This window comes from Poecilia reticulata, linkage group LG12, assembly GCF_000633615.1.
Source record: "Poecilia reticulata strain Guanapo linkage group LG12, Guppy_female_1.0+MT, whole genome shotgun sequence".
NCBI classification, from domain to species: Eukaryota; Metazoa; Chordata; class Actinopteri; order Cyprinodontiformes; family Poeciliidae; genus Poecilia; species Poecilia reticulata.
In genome coordinates this window covers 23244690-23253590 of record NC_024342.1, presented here as the reverse complement: position 1 = coordinate 23253590, position 8901 = coordinate 23244690, and positions in this window count along the sequence as shown.

Here is an 8901-nt window from a genome sequence, read left to right as displayed (position 1 = left end):
TAAATATTTACAATGAAATATTTCCTAAATATTTTTCATATGTAGAATAGTTTAAATATTCTAAATATTTCAAATATTTTGAATGTTTTAAATCTAAATATCCCAGGCGTATTAATAACAAGTGGTAAAAAAAGGAACATAAAATTCAGGYTTCTGTTTAGTAAMAACTCTCGCTTAACTAAGTTCAATAAGTCAGTTATTTCCTCTTGTTCCTTTTTCTTTGGCTAAATAAATAAAAAATGTTGGTGATATAAAGAGGTCGTTTCATCCTTTTGGGTTTGTGCCTCAAGTGTGTTATGCAACATTGTGTTCATGTAAAAAGGTCGGCTCAGTTACAAAGCCCGAAACCCACACCAAAGGGAGCGATTCTCTCCCACGGACGACACGGCGCCTGAACTAACCGGCTTATCTTCCCTCACTTGTCCACATAACCAAGAGCTGGCGAAGAAATACGTAACATCACCAAAATTATACGTTTAGAAACTCATGTGGAAACAGAASGAGGCAGAGTTAGAAGGCATGTTTTTATCATTAGAAAAACAAAGTACTTCCTCTCTGCTTAACATGTTTGTCACCACCCAGGTGCTGCTAATCAAAGATGCTTTAATAATTAGCTCACATGGGTGTTTTACTGACTTCCTAACTGGCCCAGAGTTCAGATGTTGCAGCTTTTGCATACATTTCTGAATTTCTCCAGGAATTAAATATGTTAAATGATTCAGCTCATGTCAGGAAAATTAGAAAAACACACAAAGGAAAATATTCTGGGGATTGAGTTGATGTTAAATCTGGTGTAAAAATCACAAAGTTTAAAAAAAAGAACAACATAGCAACAGTAAAGCAAGGTGGTGGTTAGAGGTGGGCATTTATTTTATYGTTTATTGTTTATCGTGATAAATTTCTTTGCATGATTTCATGATAAATTCCAATTAATTCCGTTTTAACCCATTAAAAACTGTCCGTATTGTCATTTTTACCATTTTCTCCACAGTTTGTTCAATGAAAGTMTGAAATAGATATTAATTCATTTGAAAATATGATTGAATGAAGTTACAGTGTGCAGCTTAATGATTCAAATCCCACTTTTTGTATGAATGGTGACCTAAAGATTCGCATCACAAATAAAATAATAGCTATTATTATCACAATATTAACACAAAATATTGTGATAAAACYTGAAGTTTATATTTCTTGCACTTAGTGATGGTAGTGAGATGTTCTGGGTTGTTTTCAATAAATAAAATAATTGCTAGAAAACTGCTGTTTATCTTCATCCAATAACAAAATTTGATGATTTCAAACATTTTCAAACCAACCAACTAGAGAAACTTGTACTTTTTAATCTGTAATCAAGACTTATTGGCTTAAATAAAAGTTATATCGTACTGAAAAGTTATTTGTAAGTTAGTTTTGTCTGATTTCAAGTGTTTCAAGATGTTTCACGYGAGAAACTAGACAAAAATACTTGGTAGGATTTKATGTTTTCCTACTTTCCACTGGTCCGTCTCTGGAAAACAATTCAAGACGGACAAATTTAAATTGTCATCAGATTAATTTAACTTTTGGGCAAAATATTAAGATAAGGGATTCTGTCATCTAATCACTGGTGACAACATTTACTCATATCTGGGTGGACAAACAGTTGCACTGTGAATAAATCTTGACGTCTGAATCAGGCAGCCATCCGTCTCTTTTTATCTCGTCACTCAGCTTGTTGTGTCTCAAAATTATCATGAGAGATTTACTCTGAAAAGGAGAACGAGGGACGCTTTCATTATTAATGCACATCCAGACTTTGAATTTAACTCCAACTGATAATGTTTGTAAATAGTGAGGCAAAGTGTTTTCTCTAAATAATGCAAAAGATGTGAGTTGATTGAGAGAGCAGAATGTTGTAAATATATATATATATATATATATATATATATATATATATATATATATATATATATATATATATATATATATATATATTAAAGGAAAATTTCATTTAATATGTTATGCTATGCCAACAAAATTAGATAAAATTAAGGTTTCCAACCAGCCTTTCCATCAATAAATTGCAAACAAACGCTAAATTATTGTGCTAGTACCTTCAACATTTCAGCAGCCTTGCTCCTTTCGATGCTCTTTTCGTTTCCGATTTTACTAAATACGTGACCGTAATTGCTTTTTCAGCGGTTGCCATGGCGACTCGTTTTCTCAGGTCTCCGCTAATTATCTTCCTTTACAGGACCAGAGAACGAGCCAAACTCAAGGCAACAGCACTCGGTTTATTGAACGTCACCCATCAGGGTTCCTCAGTTTGTGGTCCAATTGGGTTCCTCATTCACAAAAAAAAAAAAAAAAAACTATTGAAAAGATTTTAATTGAAATTGTATTGAATAATGCACGTTTTTTGGCAATGAAAGCCAATAGTATCGTTAGTTCTCACCACAAATGTTAAACAATTTTCAGTAATTTTAACCATAAACATGATGCAGAAGAATGTGAATTAATGATCCCTTTGTGATCCATTAAGTACAGTTGAATTTGAATTGTTTTGAATTTTATGGACCGAGGCAGCCCCATGTGAAGGATGCAGCTGGAAAAATAAAATTCCAAATAAAAGACTCAGAAATTTAACTGAACACATCAGGATTCATTACCAGACCCTCTGCTCAACACAGCTGATTCAAAGTGTCCAGTTTCCTCCAATGCGTGTCAAAGGTCAAATTTCAGGGAAAGGTTCTGGACCCAAGAGTGGCGTTGAACTCAACTGTCCTAATCAGCAAATTGAGAACCAAAAAACAACAAAAAAACCCGGTAACGCTTTATTTGAAGGGGGTGAATAAGACTGACATGACATCGTCATAAACATGACATAACATGTCATGAACATGAATAAGCCTTCATGAATATTTATGACTGTTGTCATAAAGCGTCATTTGGTAAATTATGACACTTTTAATACAAAGTTGACATTATTCAAAATGTCTTTGCTATGACACCTTGACATTAACCAAGAAATCACTACTGATATAAATTTGTTATAAAAGTATTACTGATTGCACTTTAAAAATTAGGCAACTTTGTTATTAAAGGTAAAGTTTAAACAGTAATTATTTATTGGACGATCAGGTGAAAGCAGACTTAGACGTTTTCCTCTCAGTTCCAGGATTTATGGAGAGAAACATTCCTTAAAGTCAGTGTCAGTCAGTAACCAGCTGACGTTTGTTTAACCGGATCCAATAATCAGCCTCCACTTTCCTATATGGGAGCAACAAGCATGTACATTCATTTCTCCAGTTGTAAATACCATCCAATCCTAACCAAAGGCTGTGTTCTCCTGTGTCGCTCTGCTAGAAGTAAGTAATTGCAGGAGAGGCCTGGATAAGAGCATCGGGATCTGGACACAGTTTGATAACGGTCATGCCCCTGTGTTCAAACTGTTGACTTGCTGGGTTTATTTATATTTCCACGCTCCCACCTTTTTATTGAACACAGCTCGAGCGTGTTGGTTCTTGCAGAATTGAAGGAAATCGATATGTGAAGCGGAATTAAAAAGCAAAAATAAAAAAGGAGGAAAGGCTGCGGTGGAAAAAATGAAATGTATTGAATTCTGCTATGGTACAAATGGCTGAATGTTGTTGTTTTTTTTTAATGAATGCAAATTACCTTGATAAATAATTTATCCAAGCACACAAAAACAGGAAGGGTGTTACATAACGAAAAATACAGAAACAGGAGTAGGAAAAAATGTACTTTTGATGAATATTTTGGTTCTCGCATCCATTCAGTTGCACAACTTTTGGCAACAAAAAACATTCCTAAATGTTCCATCTAGCTGTTTAGAGTATGTTGGCACTTTCTTCCCGTTTTCTGCTGTTCAGTCTATTTTAAGTTTGCAGTCATTTTGCGGAGGGGCAGGTCTCGGGTCTCTCCGAAGCTTTCCAGTGGGATTCGGGTCAGGACTTAACGCGGGGCCGTTTAAAGCAGCACTTTTCAGCCTCTCCTTGGTGCARCTGGGGGTGTTCTTTGAGTCATTGTTCTGCCAAAGGAGCCCTTTCTGCTCCGGTTCTTTGTTGCTGATTAACACGTTTCTCTCTGCCTTTGTAATATTGAGATTTCATCGTTTCCCTTCACATGAAATCAGACGTTCATAATGACCATGTTGTACCGCGTGTAGGCTTAATGGTTTTCTTCCTTTCATCCACTGCAAAACTAACAGATTAAGGTATTATTTAATGTCATTTCCAAAGGACCAAATTAAAAACGCCTTTCCATTGCATTCCAGACATTACTTCAATCAAAGTCAAAATACAAACTACATTTAACACCCACTTTATGTGGTACACCTTGTTAGTACTGGGTTGGAGACCATTTTGCCTTCAGAACCGCCTTAATCCTTCGTGACATAGATTCAATAAACATTCCTCAGAGACTCTGGTCCATATTGACATGATTTGTCAGCTGCACATCCGTGATGCGAATCTCCCGTTCCACCACATCCCAAAGGTTTTCTGGTGACTGTGGAGGCCATTGGAGTTCAGTGAACTCATTGTCAGGTTCAAGAACCCAGCAGTCTGAGATGATGGTGCATCATCCTGCCATCAGAAGATGGGTACTCTAGTCATAAAGGGATGGACACAGTCAGCAACAATACTCATGTAGGCTGTGGCGTTGACACAATGTTCAATTGGTACTAATGGGCCCAAAGTGTGCCAGGAAAGTATCCCTCACACCACTGCAGCACCAGCCTGAACCATTGATACCAGGCAGGATGGATCCAAGCTTTCATGTTGATGACGCCAAATTCTGACCCGACCATCCGAATGTCACAGCAGAAATCCAGACTCAGACCAGGCAACATTTTCCAATCTTCTATTGTCCAGTTTTGGTGAGCTGGGCGAATTGTAGTCTCAGTTTCCTGATCTTATCAGACAGGAGAKGCACCCAGTGTGGTTCYTCTGCTGCTGTAGCTCATCCGCCTCGGGGTTTAATGTGTTCAGAGATGCTCTCTGCATACCTCGGTTGTAACGAGTGGTTATTTGAGTTACTGTTGCCGTTCTATCAGCTCGAACCAGTYTGACCTCTTACCTCTGGCATCAACCAGGCATTTGCGCCCACAGAACTGCGGCTCGCTGGATACTTTCTCCTTTTTGGATCATTCTCTGTAAACTTTAGAGATGGTTGTGCGTGAAAATCCCAGTAGATCAGCAGTTTCTGAAATACTCAAACCAACAACCAAAGGTGATTTAAGTTCAAAGTCACTTAAATCACCTTTCTTCCCCATCCTGATGCAGATCATCTTGGCCACCCTTGGCTGATCCCACATTTGAATTAATGAGCCATTGGACGGGTGTACCTAATAAAGTGGCCGGTGAGTTGACATAAAACATCAGTTTGGTCAAAGCGGGACTCCAGGCATGTGGACGAACTAGAGCATGTACAATTTGACATGAACTCTAAAAATACGCATCAACTGTTTAAGATGAAAATTAAAGGTCAATCAGGCGTAAAAGGTCACATTAACATAACGTYGCTTCCAGTGATGCTTCATCGATAACTACGAGAGCCAGCGATKATCTCAGATTGATGTTTAATGTAATACAGCAAAAAAAGAGATCCAAGCTAATGTAAGAGATTGTTTACCATCTGGTACAAGCCTCATCAATCACTGGGCAAGACGGTTTAACACGAAACATCCGTCAGTCACAGCTGGAAAAATGAACATTTTGTAATATTCAGAAACGCCTCAGTTGTTGTTTTGAAAGATGTTGGTCAAAAAGGAGCTACCATGTTTTCAACATCATTTAGTTTGTATTTTTTCTGCAGTTTTAGTCATTATTAGACTCTGAAAGTCTTAAAAAATATATATTTTAGTTGTAGCTGCTAAATATACAGCTCTGTAAAAAATTAAGAACCACTTATCATCAGATTCTCTGATTTTACTTTTTATAAGTATATGTTTGAGTAAAATGAACATTATTCTGTTATTCAATGAACTACTGACAGCATGTATCCAAAATTTAAAAGCAAAAATGTAAAATTTATATGCAGAAAATGAGGAATTGTCAAAAGGAATGCAAAAACAAGTTTATATCCATTTGGTGGAGTTCTGCCACGTGCAAAGGGTCAAAACCTCAAACAACCTGTTCAAAAGCAGGTAAACATATTTATCATGATAAATTATTCCTGCAGAAATAATTAAAAAAAAAATAAGAATAAAATCTTAAAATCTTTTTCTTTCTTTCCAAATGTGCTGCAATAATAAAAACTGGCATTGTTTCCCTGAAGACCTGTCAAAATGCAAATGCAATTAATGTATGCATTCTTTCTTCATCTGGGTGATTGAAAGCAAGACAATGGTGGCATTCACAACAGCARAAAATCACTGATTAGGTGGGAACAGATGTAAATGTGAGTGGAGGCCAAGATTTAGACATTAGATCATGATGCAAAACCTGCTGGTATTTTCCTATAGCTGCATGTTTCTACACGTTTCGTTCTACTGCAGCCAAAGTCAAACATTTTGTTCTGCTCTGAAGGCCAATTTAAAAATAAAAACCTTTGTGTTAGAGCAGAGGTGACAGAAACAAAAGCAAAACTAACAAGCAAAAGCATTTCAGTCTGAGAAGCAGCAGACGGAGAAAAGCTGCAGTAAATAGGTGAGACCCGTAAAGTTAAAAAGATAAAAAGCTGTTTGATGAAAGACTGCAGCGTGAGAAGCAACTTTTCTGCTCTTGGGAGAATAAAAAACGTTGAAAGTGTGTTCTTCTCTTTCATAAATGTCAAAAGTTTATTCTTTTACAAATATTTTAATTGCACCAAAAAAAATATAATATTTTGCTTTTTCTTCCATTTATTCCGAATTTACATCTTTGCTTYAAATTAGGAAGGAACTTCTCATGATGGACATGTTAGTAATTAAATCAAACTTCTTTCCTGGGTACAATTTCACCAGTCAATTTAATCGCATTAATTGAAAGTTAATTTATTTATGTAACACTGAGTGAAATAGACTGAAAATTAGCTGGGAGCATTTTTTTTTTTCCACACACGTTTATAAGACATTTCTTGGCATTTGTTTATAAATATGGAAAGCTTCAAAGGAGGGTTATTATTCAAAAGAGACATTTTTGAGCTTTATGTCATGTTAAGATATTAGTCCTTCGTCAAAAACATAAGTGGAGTGTCACTTTTACTCATTCAACAATGTTTGAGAAATCCTTCAATCTTAAATGAGTTCATTCAGTTGTAGCAGCTGTTATTTGAAATCTTTATACCAAAACAATTTAAATGTATTTTTAGTTAACCTAGAAATGTTCTGTGATTGGAAGTGATACAAACACTTTCCAAAGGATAATAAAACCATATAGTAGCGGTAAAATTGGCCTATTGAAGATATTCATTTCCCTCAAGAACCAGAGAATAAGCCTTCATTGGCATTGCATCAGTCAAACGTGTCTGATAATTGTGGGCAAGCTTTGGGCATGTTTATCTGATGATTCATTCAGTGGATTACATTTAGAAAAACCCTTCACAACCATCATACAAATACAATTTACTAAGATCAACCAAAATATTAAATGCTTCAATGCATCAAGCTAGAAAGACTGAAACATCTGAAGCAATGTTCCTAAAAAAGCATTTAGCAACACAAAGAAATGTTTAAAAGTTTCCCAAGGTTACTGAATGTAAACGTTTGAGGGTTTGGATGAGTCTGTCCGGAGAAAAGCAAGAAGCAGACTACAGCGCAAGGCATTCTGGGTAAATCCAATCAAAACAAACATGCAAGCTGAGCGCTAGCAAGAGAAATTGCTTGTGATCTTTTACCAAAAACTAAATAGAAATCCTACAATGCTACTCTGATGCTACTCCATTTTTGTTTATGTTTCATGAAGAAGGAAACATGTGCTCATGTTTTCTTCAGAGTTAGCGATCAGTAGCACTGCTGGTGGATATTTAGCGCAACACGAAGCAGAAAGCTGAGGTCGTCGTTTCTCCCTACATCCATTGGGAGGCGCAGATTGCTACAAGCGATAGTAGCCACACAGACACACCCACTAGAAGGAAACAAACACACACAGTACAACACTTTCATTCTATTGGATGAAAGGTTGCCAGGCAACAGTACTTTTTGTTTTCAGAGTGAGCACAAAGGTTTGCAAGTAGATATTTGATCTGAGCAGAGACAGGTTTTGAGAGAGAGGGGAAAGGTTTGAGAAAGCAGAGTGAATATTTGAAAGAGCGCAGAAATTTTGAGTACAATCATTACAAGTTTTGGGAACAAAAGACATGAAATCCTGCTTTCTAACTGAAAATGTGTGCTCTCGAATTATGGCAGAAAAATTCCCCCATAATGATACTCCATTTTTGCTTATATTTTCTGAAGAAGGAACTTGGACTCATGTTTTCTTCAGAGGGTTTCATGTTTCCTTCAGTGGTTCTTGGTGCAGCGCCCCCACAGGCAAGGAGGGGGAACAGGTTTTTCAATAAGTTTGGTTTGTTTGACAGTGGGGTGTGAAAGCAAACAGCAGTTGAAAATGTAGCAAATGTTCTAAATTTAGTCCCTGATTGTATAGAAGTCAGGTGGGAAGACATAAAAAATTTCAATCTTAACTGCAGAATTTGCTTTGTGTTTTTTTTGTTTTTTTATCCTGGCCATTTATGGAGAGCAATTTCAGCCAAAATTAAATAAATAAATAAATAAATGGGTGAAATAAATAAAAAATGAGTAAAATAAATCAAAAAATGAAGAAAATGAGTGAAATAAATAAATAATTTGTTAAATAAATAATTTAGCTTTTTCATTAACCCATTTTTTCATTTATTTATTTTTCATATTATCAATTTCTCAATTTCCCTTTTTTCATTAATCTATTTTTCATTTACCCAGTTTTCATTAATCTATTTTTC